General features: G+C 46.7%; 1 long non-coding RNA gene across 1 annotated transcript; it reads left to right on the forward strand.

Moving 5' to 3' along the window:
• Positions 1 to 2,729: 2,729 nt before the first annotated feature.
• LOC144168305 (uncharacterized) lies at positions 2,730 to 12,899 on the forward strand. Its single transcript, XR_013322173.1, has 3 exons — positions 2,730 to 3,030; positions 3,757 to 3,894; positions 12,237 to 12,899. It is a non-coding gene; the product is annotated as an uncharacterized LOC144168305 (long non-coding RNA).
• Positions 12,900 to 24,424: the final 11,525 nt, after the last annotated feature.

Below are 24,424 nucleotides of genomic sequence, written 5' to 3' on the forward strand. Positions count from 1 at the left end.
CATTTTTTCTCCACTTTCGTTCTGTCTCTAAAAATTCTTCATCTGTGTCAATGACTTACCACATTCTCCCCTTTGCTTTCCGAGACATTCTTGACTGGCAACCCTTATTTCTGTCCTAATTCAATGAGCCCCTTTATTCCCCATTCTGATTCGCTAGATATATATATATATATCTAGCGAATCTAGAGAGAGAGAGAGACAGAGAGAGAGAGAGACAGAGAGAGAGAGAGAGAGAGAGCGAGAGCATGAGGTTCGATGGGCCAGTATAAAAATAGTGAAAGAAGTCAACTTACACGTTTCCAGTTTTTTGTTGCCAACAGTTTCGGAGTTAGAAACTCCTTCTTCAGGGCTGTATTTTAATTGCTCACATTTTGCGTTTATACAAAAATGTCTGTGAGGGAGGGTCACTTCCCTCATCCCTCCAGGAGAGGTCGCGTGTGGGGGGGGTTTCAAACAGTTTGAGCAAGTGAGGCATTCCGATTGGCTAGAAAGGTGGAGGGTGAGGGAAGGGGAAAGAACACGGACGAAAAGGCAGCTCGAAGACACGATAACAAGAAGCACACAAGCAAACACAAAATCAAAATCAAGACTGAGTCCTGCGGGCTTCGTAAATGATGTAAAAATAATCAGCGGGAGAGGAAAAGGGGCAAAAAAGGGGGGTGAAGGGAGACGGACATAAGATGGCGGCTCAGGCATAGATCTTCGACTCGGTCAAACTTCAAGGTCACATGCATGCACGGCCCGCCCAGTCGACGCATGGTCTCCGCGCCATACTCCGAATTTTCTGGCCCATTTTCGGTTTTGTTTTACCTGGGGTTAAAGGAGCCATGAAGAGAAAATACAACTTCGTTTAATTTGAAAGAACTAGGATTCACTATCTCACTCACCTCCATTACAGCCACAAAAGATGTTTTTTTAACGAAAAAAAGCGAGAAGTATTTAAAAACTTTCAAATTGCGCGCCACAGTGACGTGTTATGAGCAAGAATGACGTCATACGGGCCAACAATAAAACACGATTTTCAGTGCGTTAACGGCACGTTAGCATTCAAGTGATGCGGTCAAATGGAACTAGAGACCCAATTACAGACGTCCAGACATGTGTCGTCGTGACAGGTCAGTTAGGCGGCCGCCGATCGTACAAACAAGGTTCCGTGACGTCATAGAAAAGTTGCGGGAAAATGGCTAGGGGGTCGCGACTGCTTCACACGTTTTCTTTCATATCTCCGTTATTTGTTCGAAGATTGCGATTATATTGGTATCATTGTTATCGGGACTAAGCAGTCTTTCTAATAAACACAACTTGTATTTTGTCTTCATGGCTCCTTTAAGGCTACAGCTGCTCTCGTCTTGACGCCACTTCGACGAAACCGAGGGGTGTAGCAAAGCTTTGCCGCGTGGCCAGCGAGCAGCGGGACAAGTAACACTGGGATTTGGTTACGTTTGCGGCGGTAATCTTCGGCTGTTAGTCTGTCGGCGGTGCGGCGGTCATAATTCAGGGGAGGAGGGGTGCGCTCACAGTTGTTCAAGGGCATTATGACAAAGCGTAGAGCCCGGTCGCTTGCGCCAGATCCCCTGGCTTTAGCACTGGACGACGAAGGTCGAACTGGTCGAGCAGCGAACTCTTTCTAGCGATGCTCAAAAGAGTAGCGCAAGTGTTGAAAGCGAATGAGAAGGTGGCCCTAGGTGCAACAGGAAGTGCCGGCCTTGCATGCCTACGCGGGAGGAGGCGGTAAGCGGTAAAATGCACTTTGGGGGGGGGGGGTTCAGCCACCATGTTGTGCACAAGTACATTCTGGTGTTGGGGAATGAGGAAAGAACAAACGGGGAAGGGACGGGAAAACAGGGGAGAAAAGATAGGAGAACGTACAAATACATAAAGTTATCGAGTGCAGAAGACTTCACATACAAAAATATTGTATGGTCGGCTATAGAAAATCCTTTTTATAGTCGTCTTTAGCTATTTGGCCCAATAATCTTTAGACATTTGTATGGCTGTCGTTAGCGATGCGTATCGCCATTCCTATGGGTGTCTTTAGCTTCTTCTATAACCGGTTCTACGGCTGTCTTTAGCTATTCTTATCGACATTCCTATGGGTGTCTTTAGCTTCTTCTATAGCCGGTTATATGGTTGTCTTAAAGGGACCCTGCAACACTCTTTGAGCAGTGCAAGTAAACCTGCGCAACGTTTAGATTACACTGCCAGGAATACCTGAGCCAAATATTACACGTGCACGTGAAGCGGTGAGCGCGCAAATCGATGTGAAAGACGCGGAAAAACAAACCGCTCTCTCTTCAGTTGTCCTCATTATGCATGGCCTGAGGGACGTCACATAGGCCATGGCTGCCCGATCGGCTGTCACTGGTCAACTTCGCGGGTAGATTCTCCCATTTCCGTCGTCGTCATCGCTGTGTACGAACCTCTTCTATGCCTGAACCTGTAGGCACAGTTTTGCCGTTTCTTTTGTGTTTTGAGTGCGCGCGGAGTTTGCGTGATGAGCTCAATACTTCCCTTTCAACGGGACCACTCGACTACAAACGTTTATTGCTTCAAAAACGCCCTACCAGCCCGCGCGCGCACTTGCGAGCAGGCACCCATGCCTGCTTTTTTGTGGCACCAGACCGGAAATAGGCCCCTCCGCGTTGCGGAGGAAAGGAGAAAACTACCCGGCATATGATATATCGAAGGCCGCCGAAGAGAACGCCGCGAGCCGCCCCCCTCACCTGCCCTTCAGGAGAGGAATTAACCAACCTTCTGGGCGGGTGAGGAGCATCGCTAGGCGGATGTGACGTCACGTTTGCTCGCAGCGTTCCCGCGCGGTATGTTTACATTTTTCCGAGTGCTGCCTACACGGCGTACGTGCCGTAGCGATTCAAGTAGTCGCGTTCGACTTATGCGGTCGACGCAAGAATTCATAAACTGGCGATGGTTGTCGCCCTGTCAGTCGTCGTTCAACAGCTCCAGCGTCTTCTGGCACTACAGCTTTGCAGTTATCTGTGGGCGTTCAACTGTCCACCATCGGCCGACCAGGTGAGTGTTTTTTGGCGGGTTTGCAATCAGTTCGCATATCTCCTACTGCAAAGCTTGCTTTCTGCTCGCGGCAGTTATATTAGCGACGTTTACGAAATTCTTATCGGCGCGTTCTCCCCGTCTTGCATTATTGTCGCTGTTGATGCTGCTCGTTCGCGTCTGTCGGCGATCGCGAGCTGTTGACGGTTTGTTGCACGGCGCGGAAACTTGCTCGCATTGCAAACCCGTCTCGCCCATGACGTTTCATTGTCTCTTTAATGTGGCGTCATTAACATCACTTGTTTTCCTCGACGCTTTTTCTAGACAACGTGCCTTGTGCTAACCGATCTTAATATTGTAACGAAAATGAACTTGCAGTGCGATCTGTTGGTGAAGTTAGGAGCGTGACAGGTGCCTGTTGGCAAGGTTTTCGTGTGTGCGTGTGGTTCGTGAGGGCGTTGTAACACGCTACTTTAGCCTGTTGCACTCGTTGCTGCATCCAGCACTTTTGCTGTCAGGAGTGCCTGCCAAGGAATGCTTACGTCGTTATGTGTTTTCATCTCATCAATCGGCGTTCAATAACCGATGGAAATTCAGCGGGAACGACCCGGATAACGCAGGGCGGGCAAGAGCACTGCTTGTGTGGTCTTCGCTTTCGTTTGCCCTTTTTTTAGTCATCCTAGATTGTTTATTTACTGCTGCCTCAACGGTGCTTCATTCCTCATGTTCCATTTATTTCTCTTGCAGCATCTCCTGACTGCAGTCACGGTGCCCCTAGCCTGCCTGCAGCACTCATCCTGCCATTCTAGTGGGAACTGCCATTCTAGTGCAGGCCACTTGTCACAACCAAACGGGTTCCCGAATTTTCCTGGCTTCTATTTGATGGTATACTTTAGATCCACCAGCGCGTTCTCACTCCGTGTACATTTCAAGCGAGGGTTTACAGTAGCATGGTAGTTGATAGCCATGAAGACAGCAGCGTGTGTACTAAAAATCAAGTTTAGTTATTTATGCCAATGTCAAAAAACCAACCTGGTCTATGCATCCATTCCAGCCTGACATTTTCAAATACAAGTCTTTCAGTAGCTAGTGAAACAATGAAGAGGTAGGGATAGCTCATGCACTGCTTAATTACTACCTTCATTTTTTAATGTTGAAAATTTATGGATGATGCTATATGTACCTTCTAGTGAAGTCCCACCAGAAATTGTTATATGCACTACCGATATAGCACAATCTATGAGGTGGGCTGGCGTGACCTTCGTGCAAACAGCACCGTACGTGGTTTCCGTCACGACAAAGTTTGCACTGTAGTCTTGGGCGTGTAATGGGTTATGGCTGACCGCAGGGCCGTTTACAGTGCTTTCCAGCTTCCAGTGGAGGCAGGAACATAAATTACGTCGTCGGCCAGGGCACAGTACATGGTATTAGTCAACACCATAGATATACCGTGCCTCGGATGGCCGCGTCATATATATATATATATTTTTTAATTTTACTTTTGAGTTTTGTGTAAGCAAAGATGTATCTAGTGCCCCTATGCTGTCTATCCTTGGTTTTTGTAAGCACTAAGTAATATCGCACGGTAGCTTTATTCATCGTAATGAGATTTCTCAGGTGCCAGATTGCTCAGATCTCACATGGTTTCCTATGGCTGCAGGGATGTACAATGTCTTGGGTTCGATTCTTGGCTGCCGGGGCTGCATTGAATTTATAAAGCCAAAAAAAATAACCTTCTGTACACAATGTCTTGGTTTACGCTAAAGATCCTTGAGTGAGAGGTTTACCACACTGCCCTGTGCCTCATAGTGCGAAGTGACCTCAGTTTACTCGATATGATGCAATTACTTAATGCCTTCTCATGTAAACTCTTGAGTGCAAACGGGAGAAGGTGCACCTACCTCGCCTTGAGCTGTTAGACTAAGTTGCCTTTTTCGCACGACATCTAAGCTGTGTGAGAAAGCCATACAGGACTAAGAATGTTGTAAGAAATGCCTCTTACGTGAGGCAGCTCATACATAATGTTTAAAAAAAGCGTGTCACATTATTTTGCCGTAAGCTCTTTAAACGTTTTACACTCCTCCTACCGCCCTGCTTTTATTGTTAATAAAGGCACTTTGCATATGTAAACACAGGAAAATGAAGCAGAAAGACATAGATATTTTTTTCAGCTGCACAGTGTCGCAGGCTATGCACCTGACGCAATGCTGTTTGTTCATCACGGTTTGCACTGTGCTTTGAAACAGTTTGTTACCAAGGTCCAAAGATTCACTTGGCTATTTCATGTCAGGAATGATACAAAGGGATCATCTGTGGAAGCAATGCCTATCTTATTCTTGTCCTTTTGTAATTTATGAGAGCTGCTGCAGCCAAGCATTCTATGGTATATTTATGAACTAGAAAATACATGGAAAAGGCAGTCTCTAAGCTGGAGGGAAACTATCGAGTAGCATATGCATTTAGTTTAAATAGTGGCGTGTTGCCCAACTGCTGGGCAACCGCATTAAGTTTATGCCGTGCTTGTGATTTGCTCAAGTATGTGAACTAGTCTTAGGCATTTACGTGTTGATAAAAGAATTCCGTGCTATCTTCATTCATTCACTGCAACTCGTTTGTGCTCATGGGGAGCATTCGGAATATGACCCTTAGCATGATAAAAATCAGAATACGCTTTACTCAGTTGGACTCAAGATATACCTGATCAGGACACGTCTACTCCTGAATGCTTAGATACCTGATCACATAAAAATTGGCCAACTTAACAAGCTGCAGGAAAAGAAGCAGCCCCATTCCTTCACCATAAAATAAAAAGAAGACAAGAAGAAACTATTTTACATTTGCAAAAGGTCCAGACGAGGCCGTTGTTTCTTACGCTTTCAAGAATACATTAATACTGTTGTTGTTTTACAATATAAAGTGAATTTTCCTTACACTACCTAATCGACTTCAGTTGTTTTCCTTTCTGGGTGACCTATGAGACCAAAGGTGCAATGTAATTAACAGTATGGTCATGTTGGTTGTAAACATGATAGAAAAGGAGCACAAAAATATGCATGGCAAAACTCAGGACTTTTGTTGTGTTGTTTTTCATTTATAGTTAATTTTGTTTTGTCCTATGGCACAATGCAATTCTCGAAACCAGCTTTCCTCAGAAACCTATTGAGCACAATTTTTCATACTAGGCAACATTACATGCAATGGCTGCACAGCACTTTCTGCCTGAATATAAATGTGGCTAAAAAATGTCTTAGTTATTTTGAAGCAGGCAGTTTTCATTGCCAGTCAGACAAAATGGGGCCAGATGCCATCTGTGCAAAACCGCATATGACCGCACCATGGGAGGAGGAGGACAAACATTTTATTGAGCCTTTAAAGGCCGCTTAGGGGACGTGGTGACCGGCGTACCGGTGTCCGCAGCAGCCCTCGCCGTCACCACCCGCTGGGTAGACAGGTCGAAGCTGCCCAGTGCCTCAGCCCAGTGCCCACCGTCTGCTAAGAGAGGATAGGGGTTGTGGGGACAGTTCCAAAGAAGATGGTCCAGTGTTTCCACTGCTCCACAGGCCGTGCAGTTGGTGGAGGGGTAGACGGAAGGATAAATACGGTGCAGGTGGTAGCGACATGGGAGGGTATGGGTTTGCACCAGTCGCCATAGCCGTTCTTCCCTGTTGGATAAATCCGGGTGTGCGGGGGGGGAGCTGGCGGCGTGAGAGGCGGTAATGTGCCGTAATGTCTTGGAAGTTCAAGAGACTGTCCCAAGCTGATAGGGCTCCGTGAAAGGGTTCGAGGCTAGGGCCTGCTTGGATGGTATGCTCTCGAGCGGCCCTATGTGCTGCCTCATTTCCCCCCACGCCCATGTGGGCCGGAGTCCAGATCAGCTTTATTTGTATGGTAGGAGGATTTTTGAGGAGAATTTTGAGCGCCAGGGGCGAGATCATGCCTCTGGCGTAATTTCGAATGGCCGTTTTCGAATCCGAGATGATAGTGATAGGGGGCGGCCTATGTGTAAGGGCTGGCGCGATAGGTGACCGGTAAAAAGTGCAAAGGCTCATGGGTACGTTGTCTGCTCCAGCCACTTTCGGTTCGAGATCTCGCCTGGCCTCCCGTACGCCGGCGGCTTTCACGCGCGTGTGTGCGTGTTGTTTATTTGTCACAGAGTGCTAACCTTTCAGAGAAGCCCCTAGTAGAATTCATTGTTGTTACACATTGAATGTGCGATGCATGAGCGGTTTTTTTTTCAGTGGAAACAGATAAACAACAAGCACAAGCGCGCGTGAAAGCCGTCGGCATATGGGAGGCCAGGAGAGCTCTCGAACCGGAAGTAACAGAACTCCGCGGGAGCTGACAATGCACCCATGAGCATTTGCACTTTTTACCGATCACCTATTGCCGCCTCTTCCGCCTCAGCGGTCAGTTGGTGCGGTCTGTTAGGGATTTAAGAGGAGGAGTGTTGGGATGGTTGATTACTACTGCGACAGCGTATGCATCCTGCCATCGATAGCAAGCTGCGTCCACGTAAACCGTAGAGGGGTGGACGGGGTATTTCTCTGTAAGTGCTTGTGCTCGTAGTTCCCTAGGCTGCTTGTTGAAAACTGGGTGATATTGCGCGGTAAAGGGTGGATAGTGAGGGAGCCATGAATGTCGGCTGGTACCGGGAGCCTGTCATCACAGAGGATAGGGGCTTTAAAGGGGCCCTGAAAGGCATTTTGAGCACACTAAATGAACTAGCGCAACCGTTAGATTGGGTCGTCAACGTCCTCTGTGCCAAGTATTACTCTTTTACGCGCAGCGGAAAGCTCACACTTTTGTTGCAAAGTTTGTCGTTTTTTTCTCACCCTTTCCTTCGTGTTTTTGGACGCCGCCATCTTCACATGTCTACATCATCGATTCCCAGATGTTCGTCATGAGCTAGACATCCTGCTATTGGGCGGTTTTTTCACGCACTTCCGGCAAAGAGATGAGTCGTCTGCTCAGCGTCGGCTCGCCGGCTGATCTGCCAGCGGAGTGCCGGACTGCTTGGGCATTTTACGACAAACGAAACAAGTGTAAAACAAACGCTTAACCGTTTGTATTGAATGCAACACGGCCATAACACGACATGGATATTCTCTTACCTGAGTACGTTCCATAAAGAAAGCGTTGAAGCCCCGTGGCACTTCTTTCGTGCAATCGCAGAGAACGCCCTGAGCCGAATGCCCGGGTTTGACGCATACATTTTATTCAACTTCAAAACAATCCAGAGATGCGTTTCTAACGAAAACAACGTCACAACATGCGTTGAAAGTCTGAACCACGACTGACAGAGGATGGGTTGCCTCCTGCCCGTCGTAAATTCGGTACTCACCTCGCGCGCGGTTTGCTGGGACGAACAGCAAGTCACTTAACTCTGGCGCACAAGCCGATGGCTTTTAGCCACGCACACTGCACATACCCCGCGCGAGGTTGAGTCGTACGTCGCTCGAGAAAGATAATCCAGGCCATGGGAAGCACTATCCACCCGCAGAAGCACAACGTCGCATTTCATCGCGAAACAAAGGCGTCCACAACACACACACCATCGTTTCCTGTAATGCCAAACGCATCTCGCACTTCCCAATGGGAGTGAATGGTACGCCTGCAGTGCCCACATGTCGCGAAGTGGAGCCCCAAGCTGAACCGGGATCACGCAACCGTAACTGACTTCTGGGGTGGTTTGTGCGTTGTTGCCAAGGCAACCGATGCTTGAGATTGTCAAAGAAATGGCGCTCGCTCCAGCGCTAGAAAGCTCAGAGCCGCGACGGAGCATGTTTTGGCAACGTTGCCGCTCTCCACCACGCGTCGCCCCAAGCTGAACTGGTCACATGATTGAAGCGTTTTGTGCACGGGTTCTGTATCGGATTAAAATGTCTTTTTCACATGCCGCCGGCAGGAATTACCACCGCCGCAAAATAAGACCCGGCACCAGCGGGGCCACATCTGATACGGCGCTTTTTGGATAAACAGTGCGCGGTGCATCAAGGGAACGAGCGCACGACCCTCCCCGTGCTGCTGCGAGTTCGCCGCCGATAAAAAGTCATGTGCCGCCAGCAACGTACACGGTGAAAGGGCAAGGCCAGGCCGCCGCATACATGCGGCCAGATTTTTCGTTCGCTTTTCCAGCCTTGAGCGGCGTGCGGGATTGTGTCAACAAAGCTTGCCCGTAGCAGACGACAGTCTGAGCAGCGCAATAGCGGAATTACGTCACCGCTGCGGAGTGCAGCATCATGGGAGGCAAGGCTCGCGCGCCGTCAACAGCGGAGAGTAAGTCGAAAGGAGGAGGAAACGCGGAGCGACGATAATGCGCGGTTTCTGATTTACGATTTCTCAGCTAATACTCATCGCTTTAACGAAATTCTTGCTGGAGGAGATTGCAAATACATTGCTCTATTTGGGTACATGTACATCCATGCATCGGCGGAAGGTATTTCAGGACCCCTTTAAGGTTAAGAGTAACAAGGAGAGTGTGACCGGTGGGGGTGGATGAGAGCCTATTTAGCTGACCGATAAGGTGGGCTTCAATGAGTTCCTCCGCAGTATTTTAAATGCCGAGTTTCTCGAGTCTGGCAGTGGTAGTGCTCTGAGGGATTTGTAGCGCCATTTTTTAGGTCTTTCGAATGAGGCAGTTGACTTTAGAGAGTTCGGTACGCGAGGGCAAGAGATACGGGAGGGAGTAAGTGAGAAGGCAGAGCCCAAATGCCTGTATCAGCCGGATACGCTCCGTTTCTTTGAGCCCCTTGTTGCGGGCAGCAATCCTGCGGATGAGGCCGATCGTCTGATTCACCTGAGAATTCAGCTGTGCTAGGTACTTAATGTTTGCGAAATTGCGCTGTATGCAGAGCCCAAGTATTTTCAGGACTTCCACTTGGCGAACATCCCTACCATCAATGCGGACCTCAATGGTGGTTGTCTGGGCCGGGTTGCCGGTTGATTTGGCGGGGTGGATTAAAAGCTCAGATTTTTCAGGTGAGCATCCAAGCCCAACTTGCGCGGCGGCGGTAACTAAGTCAGCTCCCTGTTAGAGAACCTCCTCGATTTGAAAGTCGCTGCCTCTGGTGGTCCACAGCGTAATATTATCGGCGTATATGCTGTGGAGTAAGCGAGGGATCGCGGCGAGCTTACTGGGAAGGTGGATTAGGGCAATGTTAAATAGGAGTGGGGATAATACTGCACCTTGAGGCGTGCCAATGGTTGGGAAATGGATAGTGTCTGATTGTAGGTCACCGAGCTGAATAACAGCCGTGCGGTTCGAAAGGAAGTTACGGATATAGTTGTATGTGCGGCGACACGGAGTGAAAGTGGCAACGTTACACAAAATAGCCTGGTGATACGCGATCAAAGCTTTCTAAAGATCAAGTGCGAAAATGGCTCAATTATCTACCTTTGAAGGGGCAGCGATAATTCCGCGTTTTAATTGCAGGAGTACATCTTCGGTTTCCGCACCATGGGAAGTGTTGTCCAGTTTTTTGCAAATCGCTTGTTAGCCCTACGGGAACCGCAGCACGTGTAGTGACTGCCATAATCTTTGTCTCAGCCTTATAAATTGACGTGAACCTTTTTCCTCCTTACTTAAAACAGATTTCCTTTTTTGTTGTTTGATCCTGTTTACAGCAAGCCCTTTTTTGTAGAGAAAAGGAACTGCCACCTGAAGAAAACCACCTCTGCTTCAAAAATGCACTGATCAAGATAAGTATCATACTACAATGAGAACATATAAATGTTAAAATGTAAAAAATTAGCCATATACACAAATAACTAATGAAGTGTGCCGCTGCACAAATTGGTTTTCAATACATAAACAAAGGAGTGCTTCAAAGAGAAAGGACAAGAAAAAGGGCAGGGGTGTTTTCTGGTCTGCTTCACTACAGCCTAAAATGATGCTTTGGCTCTCGGTAAGATTAAGTGCACTATTTATATGGTACTAGGAAGTGTCCAAGCAGCATTTCTGACTCGCCCCGTCTTTCTACGAGCATTACTGACAGTTTCTCTCTTGTTGATCGAAGAAAGGAGTGAAATGCGCTGAAAGCATCAAATCTGCATTCGCACCGTTCAGTTGCATGGTCTGGCTCATTAACAAGGAACCACACGACAAACAGACGTGCTCACACGTCAGCTCAGAGTTGCGTATTGAGAAATTCTGGGCGAGCTAGAGAAGCTTGCCAGGTCTTGCACTTAAACATCAGTAAAGCATGCATTATGCGACAAACCAACGACGACAGAAATAGCTACCTTCATACTGGGCAAGTGTTCGAACCACTGTGGCGTGTTAACGCTGCGATCAGAAAGGCCACGCCAGTTTGACAGCCCTGGCGCGAATCGTGTGTGTCAGTCCGGCCCACAATTGAAGACTTCCGCGTTATTACTGTGATTTGTGGCAGCCAGATTGGTGGGATCGACCCATGGATGATCGGTCAGAAGCAGTGACAAGCAGCCATGTTGAGCCTCCGACCGCTTGAAAGTACGTGTAAACACATAAAAAAGTGTTTCTGACTGCACCTAGATAATGCTATATCGGTGGTGGGTATAGCACTTCATAGGTTGTATTCACTGGTGTGGCCCACAAGTGGGCGACCCTGTATGTGCCGCAGCGTCTGTGATACGTCGGACTCCATGAGATTGCGGTAATGGACCTTTTTCTATTAGCAATCTGCACATGCGCGGGCTGGTAATCCGCCATTCTGGACAGTCGTCTCGGGCAAAACAAACAAAAGGGTGCCCCCTCCACTTGTTGCTGGGGTAGCAGCTATGCTTTCTAGTGATGCACGTTTTTATTTCTTCTTTTTCGACAGCATGTGGTGAGTTGTGCGTGCACACAAAGGCTTTCAAAGGAAAGGGGTGAAGACTTGAGGTTGACCACGGTACGAGCACATGGCTACCAGGAAGGGGGTGAGCGGTGCAAGCATGGCACAACTCGGGAGATGGCATCACGTGCACTGGCTTCATTTAATATAAATACAGAATATAACTATAAATTGGCGTGTCACTGTTGGCGTGTCATTGGCGTATCAGCTGAATCACTGTTCCAGAGGAGGCTGGAACAACTGCGCTATTGGCTCCGCTTGTTCCCATTGCGACATCAGTGTCCTGACAGCACCACACCTAGCTTGCTCATCCCAGAGCTTGCAGTCTCCTCCTGATGCATTTTTCTTGCTCTTTGCTCCGCCTCCTTTCCATCTTGAGGTTCGTGCTTAAATACTCTCATCATGTCTTTGCAGCACCTGCTGACTGGGCTCTAGCCTGTGCCTGCTGGTGAAGAGAAGTTTGCTGTGAGACGAGGGTCTTGACGAGCACGTAACTCCTGTTGTTAAAGTGAAGCTTTCAGGACCTCACTGATTGCATTCAATGTGGCTACATAATGCACTGCAGGAAAGCTAACTTTACACAGTGATTTTCACAAAGCGATGAGGAAGATAAGCAAAAGCACATGCACCTCAAGAAAAACGCTTTCCATGGTCATAATGGAACCAGTGTCCCTTGCATTATGAAACCATTGTCTGTCAGACTGTGCCCTTCTGATAGGGTCGAAGCAGTTTAGATTTTGGACTTTGACTCAAGTCGCAAGAGAGAGGGCGAGAATAAACTTTAATTAAATGCGCAAAATGCTTCAGAGAGGTGTCTTCATTCCAGGATGCCTTGAGCTCAAGCCGCGTTGACAGTCCTTTTGATCAGGCGCAGCTGACCTTCGAGGCCGGAGCTGGCCAGAAAGCTTCGAGTTAGAAAGGAACATCAGTTTTTGATCAAAAACTTTATTTTTACAGTTATGATGATAAGAATCGGGGGATGCATGTGGTTTTTCATTGAAACTGTAGATATGAAATTTGTTTCTGTGTAATACGACTCTATTCACATTTATTTGGATTTTTATGTTTGATTTTACGACAGCCTTTATAAAAAAAACTGCTGGAGGGGCGCAGCTGAATAAAGTACCAGTTCACTGTGCACAAATCAAGGACTCACTGCCATAAGACTAGCATTATCATTATATATGGTCTGTAGCAGAAGTTACAGTCGTGAAGTTTGGGCCTAGAAAATGAGAACCAGGAAAACTGGTGTTGCCGTCCAGGCCCAAACCTCAAACAGCTGTCACTTCTGCTACAGACCATATATAATGATAATGTTAGTCTTATGGCAGTCAGTCCTTGATTTGTGCACAGTTCACCGGTACCTTGTTCAGCTGCATCCCTCAAGCAGTATTTTTTATAAAGGCTGTCAAAAAATCAAACATAAAAGCCAAATAAAGTTTAATGTAGTTGTTTTACACAGAAACAAACTTCATATCTACAATTTCAATGAAAAACCACATGCATCACCCAATTTTTATCATCTTAACTGTAAAAACCATGTTTTTTTTGTTTTGTTTAAAGGGGGCCTGAGATGGATTTCAAAGTGTTTTTGTTTGTGTCAGAAATCTACTCTATAGTTCTTGTAGAAACAAGTCCAAAAATAGTAAGCATATTTGCTCACGCTAACAAAAGTTATTACCCCGACGAGACAGAACTATTTGTTGGCTCGGCGGCTTGCGATGACGACATAGTCCGACCTCGTCCGAGGCGAAGCACTCATTTCATGGTTGGCCGCCGGAATGTCCGCGATTTTTGACGGCGGCGGTTTGGTTTAGAGCGTCGTCGTTACCATGGTTACTTCAGCGAGTGGGTCGCACATGATACGACTACGTCCTTTTTTTTTTTTTAAACTACGTTTTCAGTCTTTGCGGACTTCGAGCAGGATATACTGGTGATTGCGGAAGTCGACCTTGCATGCGCGAGAGTTTCCGTGAACGGTAACTTATTTTTACCGTCGCTACATATATCGATACAGAGGCTAGAATTTCTACCGACTGTAGTAGCGAGCCCTGGCGAGCCCCCTGCGCCGGCGAAATGTACGCTCGCGTTTTGATTAGATTACCGGAAAGTTCCGAGTGAACGCCCTCCCCCGAAACATCGCCCACCCCCTTTTACGGGTGAAATATTCAATTCACTGAAAGACGCGCGCCCACCCCGTAAAATCCATGGCTTTAGCGCCGATGAGTGAACAAAACAAACCCGAATCATCTCTTCATGTGTAGATGCGGTCACTTATTCGTCCTTTCAGCGCTTGACCCGAAATTTCGCCCATCTCGTATTTTTCACTTGATATCACTGTACTTAAATTTGGGTGGGCGTTCTTCCGGAACTTTACGGCACAGCAAATGCGCTGTGCTCTGCGCTTCATGCAAGCAATCTTAGTTGATGTTGTTTACTACATTCTTGCTAAATGATGATCAGGAGCACGATAAATGACAATTTTTTTAGAATGAGCAAGCAAAATTTCCGCCCCTACTCCAGCTTCCACGCTTCCAATGGTTCAGATGCCTTTATGAACTAGCATATCTCTTTTATGCTTTCAAAATCATCTTGGGCAAGGTAATATAGTTAACTGCTGAATCATTACAATATGTCCTACTCATTTTATATCGAAATATTTAGCGGTGGCGTGAATTCTGGTTAATGCAATACTTGGTCCTAATTCTTCCCACTAGATGGCGGCGTCAACGTCATGTTTTCGATTTTTTAAGCTCTACAGTAGAAGTATACGGCTCTTTTAAAAAAAAAAATATTGTATTGTGAGAGTTCAATCTAAGACGTCTAAGATTCAAGCCATTTCAAGCGTAAGCGAACAGTTCTGGGCAACAAACGTCTGTGTCATTTGCTTTGCGACAAATTCGCAAGATGTCGCTACTCGGCAGAGCCGGTAAGCCGGAATGCAGAAACCGCAGAGTGCAATCCTTTCGTGTTCAGCGGCAAACGGCTACTCTTGCTTCATTTAACACGGTAAACGGTAAAGCGCGCTAAGGACACTAGGCAACAGGTTCATTCAGAAGGCCGGTGCAGCAAACCACACTTTACTGCGATCATGACTTGATGGGAAGCAATGAAATGAAACTATTTGGCAGTTGTCGTTACGGGATGAGCATGCTCTTGCCCTTGTCGCGACCGCCGCAGAGAATCAGCTGCGACAGCGTTTGGGCTTGAACTGATTTATTCAGCCCGCGTGAGCGCACTTGAGCGTGCGCCTCGTGATCACGAGCAGTGCCCGGCGTCGTCCAAGCGCTGCGTGCGGAGCTCCTCCTTCGTCGTCGGCGCGGCGCTCCCTTGGCGCGCCGTTCGTTACCACCTCTGAAACAACGTCGAGGCTACGCTCGAAACACAGATGGTGCAAAGAATCCTTTCGGGTACATCGTCCAAGAAAGCAAATGCAAAGAAAACTGATGATACTCTAACTAACACCAGACACGGAGCGCTGAGCGATCACGCTGGCTGCAAGCGTCGTTGCTCCTGCGCTCACTGTATCCTTCCGCCGAGAACGGAGGAGCGTCAAGCCCGGTTTGGCCCGGTGTGTAAGTGCTTTACACTCAGGTATAAAACAAATATGTGTGACTGTGTAAAAGCACCCACACACAAAAGATGTTTTTTGTAGCTTTCTGATGTTTTTACGCTCGTAAAAAATTGATTAAATCAAGAGCGCACAAACACGTCACGATTAGTTCAAGAAATAAGCGCTAACCACATGGAGCGATTTTTCCAGCGACGCGACGAGCGACGCGACTAGGATCCGCAGTCGCCGAACCGAAGTCGCTCGCCGAGGCAACCACATGACAGCGACGGCTCGAGCGACTGAGCATGCGACTCAGGATGGCGATTTCAATGTTTCCGCACTGCGCATAGTAACGCGCTTGGTACGCTGGATGTTTGCAAACATTTTTTTTTGTTCATTTGTCATAAAAAGCACGACTAAAAAGTATTACGCCTTTCTACCTTGCTTTTTGCACTTCATTGCATCTCTAAAACTGGTTTGGGTTAGCGATAGCGCACGCTTTTCCTTCTGCGCCTGGTTTCTCGGCTCCAACATGAACGCCGTGAAGAATTCGCTTTCTTGACGTCGTTTTTCCCACACGGGTCTCACCCAGTGTGAGCGGGAGCCTTCTTGCTTCTGCTTCAGCGTGTACTCAAGCTTTGCCACGCAAAGCTTTCTTTGCCGCTGCACCGCAAATAACGTCGTCTGCGTGGATCTTCCCCCCGTTCTCTTTAAACCGGAGGTTGCGTGCTTACGTAGGGGCTCTCCTATTGGCTAGTCGCTGAGGCCACTTCCGGGAGGCGAGCGACTGTTTCTGGCGACCCAGAACCGAGCGATTCGATGAGCGACTTGGTGCGCGGCGAAAAGTAGTTCGTCGCTAGTCGTGTCGCGCCCCAAGTCGCTCGCAAAATCGCTCCATGTGGTTGGGGCTATAGCCGTTGCGCTCCGATACCATCGACCCCCCAAAAACCCCCATCTCAGGGGCCCTTTAAGACCAGGTGCCCACTTAGAAAAAAAGAATTTGAGTTTTAAAGACCTCCCAAAAGCAAAGATTGTGGTGTGTTTCCACCATACTACTCTAGGGTGCTGGTGGCAACTGCCCTGGATGAACTGCTTTTAAACTTTATTTCAGGAAATGAGTGAAGATCAATCCCCTTTTACGGTGGGGTGCTACATGAATGGTTAATTTTTAGCCACTAGATTCAAATGTCATGTCTTCATCCTCTCTCTAAGGGGTTTTGGCACCTCCCCTTAAGGGTGATTGACCTTGACTTGTGACAGCCACGCAGCACTTATTTCATTTGTAACATCATGGCAATTCGCAGCCCCACTTCCAGTTTGTTTCCTCCTACTGTGTACTGTGGAGTACGGACTACTGGGTGTTAGTAGTGTCGCCAGCAAGCAGTCCTCTAGCTCCCACGTTGCTGTTCATCTATACCATCCAGCCACACGCCTGGTTGATAAGAAAGTACAGTGGCTACTAAGACTCCCAACCCTTAATTTTGTCCATTTGCCGTATTCTTCGTCTCTGTTCAGCTGTGTGGGAAGGTTCAGCCGCAGCTGCCCAAGCAGCATTGGCCGATAGCCAATCATTGGACGCCGCTTGGCTTCCCTTTGGCTTCCGATAGCTTGGCCAGACGCCGGCCTGTACGCAAAAGCCATTCGTGGACAACGAGCGCTATACGACCGGCCTTGAGGACAAGCATTGGCCGGTGCGCAAAAAATCACACTGGACAGCCGATAGCTTGGCCAGACGCCGGCCTGTACGCAAAAGCCATTCGTGGACAACGTGCGCTATACGACCGGCCTTGAGGACACGCATTGGCCGGTGCGCAAAAAATCACACTGGACAGCGCGCTCATTCAGACGTAATTTTTGATCATAACATTTTATGAAGAGTAGTAGCCTATATGTGACGCAGGTATTTATGAGTGCCTTTACGCACGTCTTGGCATTTCCTTGTTAGTTGAATGACCACTCAAGTTCTCTCAAAATATTACTGAAGTTTGCGTGTTTTTGAATTTGTTTTCACGCGCAGCGCACAACAAAAAAAGTAGTTCCAAATCATTTTCAAGCTTGTGTCAAGTAACACATTTAAATAAAAAGTATTGGCAGGTGTAAATGCCGACAGCCTTGCCTGTTGTTGCATATTGTTGCATGAAGTCTCACTGTAGAGCACTCTTGTGCGTTATTTTGCGTGTGTACATGCGCACCCGGCGCGCAAGCAGCACCACTTGAGGGCAGCACTGCGGTCGTTGCCCGCGGCGGGGCGGCGGTCCCCCAACGGATAACGACGGTTAGAGCGCTGTGAACAGGCCCCAACGCAGCAAAAATAGTTACCTAAAGAGCCACAGCACGGTGCCACGAAACAAAGCGTACTTAAACTAAAGTGCAGCTTATTCAAAACAGCGTGACAGAGAGTGTTAAACGTTCAGTAGGAATTGGTCATTTGTGTTACCTAACACAACGGTGACCGTCGAACTACTTCAGCGTTGTGCCTTTGCGCGTTCTTTGAACCCGCGGCGGGTCCGGTGGACAGACGCGTTGCACCGACGGCTCCGTCTCTTTTGTGGCATTGAAACTGCGGTAGCACTCCTGTACGTGTCTGTGAGGTGCGTTTTGGTGTCGGTGGCTGTGTGAAGTATACCTGACTGGTGGAATAACATCGTTTGCCTGCTACGGCCGCCGCTGAAAACGTAAGTCACCATTTCATTTTTCTTTTCGCGGTGCGGGAGTGCTCGCGCTAGTTCCCGCCAAACCTGTCGTTTATAACTGGCGCTCGCGAGTGCTGCTTAGTGTTATGTTGTTGGTTCTTGCGAAGAAAAAAGTGGTCCCATACATGTGCTTCCAATTGTGTGACGCCAGTTCTAGCTATCCTTTTTCCGGCTTTGTGTTTTCCGAACAAGCAGCCGTGCTCCCACTGCAGTTTCACGACGTTCAGCATGCGTTGAAGCAAGACTCGTGTGCCGTATAAGAGTTGCGGATGTATTAAGCTGGCTTAGTTAAACTCTAGCTATATATGAAGCTTTCGTTTGATTATTTTCTTGAGCAATGTAAAGGTATTGTCGAGCGACAAAGTAATTACACTACCTCTGGGATTCTCCGTGGGTTCCGTTCGCGTCTTCCGCGTCTGACGGGGCAGAAGTGAGCGAAGGCACAACAAAATTTCACGGAACCGCTGGCGTGTCGCTTTGTCTATTGGACTTTTTATATTACTTTGCGCTACTGCAATAAGAGTGAAGCCCATTTTCGGCGAAATTCCGGACTGTTTTCTCAAGAACGAGCAAAGTAACTGCTACCGTAAAACGCAGTATTGAAAAATGAATAGTGCAGTACGTTTTATGTTTCATAGCGAGTGTTAACAAGCTAGAACTTTAGGCTGAATATCTTCACACGGACATGTTGTAAGGCTTGTATAGGTGCTGTATTTAGTAAGCAGCGTGAATTTAGCATTATAGTGAACTATTTTTTTTTTACTTATTACAGGCGCTACGACGCACAGGTGTTTCCCGTGGACAAGTGGCGGATGCAGCAGTGACGAGCTTTCCAAGCTTGGCTATTCTACAATAGTGCTGTTCAAAAACATATTGTGGTCTTGGCAGGTCGGCGAATTACCGGGAATGAGGGTACTGTTTTCATTTACCTGAATGCTTCTGTATTGTAGGCATCTCAAGCAGTTAAACGAATGATAATCGGTTCGCGCTTCATGAGCAGCGCTTTTTAAAATTTTTTTTCGACTGTTATTTGTGTTTGCTTTCATGTTTGTGTTCGTATTCTTGCCACTGTTAAGTCAGATTTCTCCTATATTTGATGTGCATAATAAAAAAGCTACACAGAGAGACCCGGTGTGTTGTGTTGCTCAATTGTTTTTGGCAAGTCACGTATTTATAATTGCTTCTCAAAGTTGATGCAGTTTGCTTATTGTCCTCGCGGTCCCATTTCTGTTTTATACATGCCATTGTACAGGAAATTATTTAACGAGTGCGCATTAAATAAATAATGCGCACTCGTTTAATAATTTCCTGTATACTGGCATGTATAAAGCAGAAATCGGGCCGCGAGGCAACTCGTAAAATAAGCATTGGTCATAAGGACTGGCCACAAAGCCAAAAATGTGCATGAAAATAGCGTGGGGTCCACCCATAGGCATTATCATGGCAAGGTACTTTGCCAAGCGTTGTCCAATATTGGCCTTCCAGGGCTTGGCCAATTGTTGGCTTGTCACCTTTCCCAAACACCAGCCAATATTGGCGGCCGAGGTATTGCCAAGCTCGGACACATTGGCCACTGATGTTTTGCCATGCTTGGGCTTGGCAATTTCTGCTGCTTGGGTGCTGTGCTCTTCTATTGCTCAGTCTCCTATCCAGAGAGTTCCTCTCCACAGTTATGTGCAAATCTGTGGTTGTCAGTTTCATCATTGCTCTCTGTTACTTGTTCTGTCATGTGTTCATTAGTTGCTGTAATTAATTGCAAGGAAAAAAAAACGTGCACGCTTTTGTCTTACGACAATAATGGCTTTTTTTTAACGTTTCTTGAACTGTTAAAAAAAAACACCCGGGGGCCTCTTGCTAGTGCATCAGACCCCCTTAGAAGTAGCAATTAGTTAAAGTTCACGACGGGTATGGGTGGGAAATAGCAAGGGAAAAATAGTGGGTCGGTATATGAAATGCAGGAGTGTGTACCACACTGCCTCCGCTAAATTAGGTGGGTAGGAGGGACGCAAGAGATCATTTAAGGAATTTGGTTGTAAGTTAGTGGGAAGGGTGTCTAGTAGAAATTGTCTTTCAGTTTAACTCAGTTTTCTCGCGAGGGATTTCTTGCTAGATTGTCATCTGAGCTTGGACGTTGCCTGTTTCAGCTATCACTTACTTGCATGCTGTTTGGACTTTTGATTGCAGTGGCTTTGAAACTTCGCCGCTTGATTTTGCTCGACGAAAACTTCGCGTTCAAACTGTCGTCGTCATTAGAATGTGAGGTGCACCATTTTTGTCTAATTTTGCATCTCGATGCACCGCTATCCAGATTCAAACTACTTTGACCATGTTGCAATGGTGTCACGGAATAGATGTTGGTTTCACACCGCGAGGGTCCTGATTTGTTTCTGACTGCAGGAAGAGTTTTTTTTCTGCACTTCTTTACCCACGATCATTATCATTGTCAGAGAAAGTTGGCTTTTCTGTAATGCCTTTTTGGCATGGCATATTCCACTGGTGAGACATAGAAAGTTTTGCTTTAAAATCAGGGTCTTCAAGCACTTTTGGTCCAGTGAGTAGCAATCTGCACGTATTTGTAACCATACAATACTGAGTTGGGACCCTTCGATCCTTCCTGTCTTGTGCCAGCAGTCTCGTCATCCAACACATGAAAGTGCCCTCGACTTTTGCCCGCACTTTTCACTTATGCCTGACACAATAACTTTTGTTGATTTCCAGTGTTGCGCATGTCACATTTTCATTCAGGGTCACCTTGGGGCAGATAAGCACCTGCTTGTATTTTTATCAAGTGGTTTTAGCCACGGGGCATACTTCGCACTCTTGTGTGAGCAGCATTATGGTGCCTTGTTGCTTGTCCAGCAAGTGATGTGATGCCATGTCAATAAACATTCTTCAGTGTTTGTGATGACTTTGGTGTTTTCTTGGCTTCACTTTCATATAGTGAGAGTTGCTATCCCTCAAGAAGCATACACTTACAAATGCTAGGTATTCTTATTTTTTTCTTAGGAAGACATTTACAAAGTTTCGTTGGCAACACAGCATAACATCAAAACAAATAAAACCAACTAAAATGGCAAATGTGGCATATTTTTAAAATTAATAAACTGGAAAAACAACACAGCACGAGAGAGAGAGAGCACGAAAAGTGACAGCACTGCCTGTTGGTACCATTCTGTTGTTTTCGTGCTAAATATTTTCAAATAAATAAATATGCAAGGAATGCAGTTGAAGTAGGGTAACTTTTTATTTGAGCTTGTCTCTTGGACATACAAGTACATTTCTTGAATCGATTGCTGGATGCAATTTTCGATATTAGGCAAGCACTGGATTCTCGAATGGACACAACAGACGTTTGTTCAATTCTTATTTGATATTGCATTGTGCAGTTTAACCCGTACAAAACATTTCGCCAAAGTCCAAAGCATTGGTTTATGTAGAACAAAAAAAATGCCTGTGTGCCAAGATTTCGAAGCATATCAAAGATTTATAGGTGGCCTGACTTAACCTATAGCCCTACACTGCAGTTACCCTTCATAGCTGGCCCAAGTTATGCTGAGCTTTTCCTCGTGAAACCTAAAAAGTTGAATTTTGATGTTTACAGCTACGCTGTGCAATGTATAAGCCTAGCATAATTTACTCCAGTATTTTTACTCTATCCAGGTTTTATGTTTATTACACCACAATAACAGTTTGCAGCCACTGTTGAATTGACGAGCGTCAACCAATTCAGGTTGAAAGCACAAAATGCTCTAACAGAAATCGCAGTCTTCACATGTGATCAAATACGTAGTTCTTTAACACTAAACAAGGCTACTGCAGAATGCTAGGAGCGTAAAATATACTCGATGAGGTGCAGTTGGCCAGTGTGTAATTTAAGCAGCATTGTTTTAAGACAAACGGGAATTGGTGAAACAGCCATGAGCTTCTGACAGCAGCTATCATCGTGACTGGCCAATTCACCTGAGTGGGGATGTTACGGCTATGTGCTGGCCTAATGAATTGCCAAGAAATTTAAAACTCATTGTATGTCGGGTTGCTTGTACCTGTGGACTTTTTTTCAGTTTAAGGTCATAATGCGCTCCCTGGGTCCACCTTTAGTCAGCTAGACCCACTGAGCTATAGTGGTGTCAAGGATGTGGTGCTGGACTTGCACTAGGGATGTCCTGGGTTTGATTCCCATGTGGTTTGAACTCTTCCCAAAGTTTTGAACTCAATCCACTCTTTGCACTGCCGGCCGGTTTAATAGCTGTTGTGCTAGTACAGACAGCGGATAGTGGCTTCTTAGTCAATGGGCCACTTATTGCTTTCGCGTTGATAAGGTAGAGTTTTCAAGATTGTGTGTTACGGTCGGTTACACTTGCCACATTTAGGGTGCTTAAATCCGACCATGTGCAAATTGCAGGCCTGTGATAAATGGGTACAGGTGATTATCTAGATGCATAAAACTGCGCCTACTGTCAAGGCATGCCGTGAATTTGTTGGTGGAATGGACATTTACAAACATGTATTCGCATGATTTCCACTGCAGCATAAAAAATTGAGGTAAAAAAGGTGCATAAAAGGTGCATTGTAATTTTGCAGCTCCAAAGTAGTACACTACATAAGACCAGCACTGCTTCCCCTTGTGGTGCTTTGGACGGCTCGCAGCAAAGTCCACTAAGCATCAGAATCAGCTAGTGCTTGATGTAGTTGCTACATCTATTCCCTTTGAAACGCAAGCTGCTGGACACCAGATTTCCCTGCACTAATAACATTAGAATTGGGTTAGAAAAGTGAAATGAACTGGAAAGCTGTGGGTGAAAAGTATGATCAACATGACAATTTCAACAGGGACAAGACCACCCTGTTTTGGGAGCTTTACCCCAAAAGACCAAGGCACTTGGCAACGAAAGGAGCCCCAGCTGAAAACAGAGCAAGGCCTCACGGCTTGTGGAGGGTGCTTCTCGTGGTAGAATATAACTGCCTGTCATCATGCGATTTCGACTGCCCAGGAGTCTTCACCACCACTGTGGTGACATTGAAGGAAGGTGACAGGAAAGTGTCCGCAAAGTCGCACATCAAGGCTACTATTCCTGTTGACACTGAACAGATCAGAGCCAAAATTACAACTAAACTAGTTTTCTGCACAAGAAAGAGGTCACTTTCTTGTTTTGCCAAAGCTAATAACATGCCCTTAAATAATCCATGCATGACATATGTTCATCACAGATGGGTTTGGGTGCACCAAATTATTTGTTATACGGAACCTTTTTTCCCCGCACTGAGCAGTGTGAACTCGCAGGAAGCAGTTTTATTTCGTGTAAGGCATTTCTAAGAGCAACGCAATCACTTTGTTCTCTGTCTACTTTACTCATACTATCAATTCGTAAATTTATACCAGCAAATAGAAAACAAACAGAAAGAAGAACACAATTTAGCGCACGAGATATCCCCAGCTGTCCATTGCTTTGACACTCGCTGAAAGATTTGTAATGGTCAAGCTGGCATAGATCTGTAGATCGTTTGGTTTTGTTTTCACTGGCATTTCCAGTACACACTCTGCTGCCTTCATGGCTATCCACTGCTGTGTTAGTGTAAACACTCGCTTTAAATGTATGCAGAGAGAGAACGCAGCAGTGTATCTGAAGTATACCATCAATTATAAGCCAGGCAAGGGCGGGAACCGGTTAGGTCGTGACAAGTGGCCTGCGAACATCAGTTCCCACTAGAATGGCAGGATGAGTGCTGCACGCAGGCTAGGGGCACCGTGACTGCAGTCAGGAGATGCTGCAAGAGAAAAATGAAACGTGAAGAATCAAACAACGTTCACGCAACAGTAAATAATCTACGACGACTGAAAAGAAGGGCAAACGACAGAGAAGACCACACAAGCACTGCCCCTGCCCTGCGTTGTTATCGGGGTCGTTCCGCCTGCATTTGCATCAGTTATAGAACGCTGAGTGGTTCACTATTAAATATGAAAACACATAACGAAGTAACCATCCCTTGGCAGGCACTCCTGGCAAGCAAGAGTACTAGATGCAGGAAAGAGTTGCAAGAGGCCAAAGCAGCGTGTTACAACGCCCTCACGAACCACACGCGCACACGAAAACCTTGCCAATAGCGTTCTGTCACGCTCAGTTCGCACAGCAAGTTCATTTTCGTTACAACATTAAGATAGGTTAGCCCAAGGATAACAAGCGATGTTAATGACGCCACATTCAAGAAGAGACAAAGAAGCGCCACGGGCGAGACGGGTTCCCGCGCCGTGCAACAAACCGCCAACAGCTTGCGATCGCCGACAGACGCGAACAGAGCAGCATAAACAGCAACAATAATGCAAGACGGTGAGAACACGCCGTTAATAATTTCGTAAA

This window comes from Haemaphysalis longicornis, unplaced genomic scaffold, assembly GCF_048455015.1.
Source record: "Haemaphysalis longicornis isolate Haplotype H1 unplaced genomic scaffold, Haemaphysalis longicornis Haplotype H1 scaffold_1, whole genome shotgun sequence".
Taxonomy (NCBI): domain Eukaryota; kingdom Metazoa; phylum Arthropoda; class Arachnida; order Ixodida; family Ixodidae; genus Haemaphysalis; species Haemaphysalis longicornis.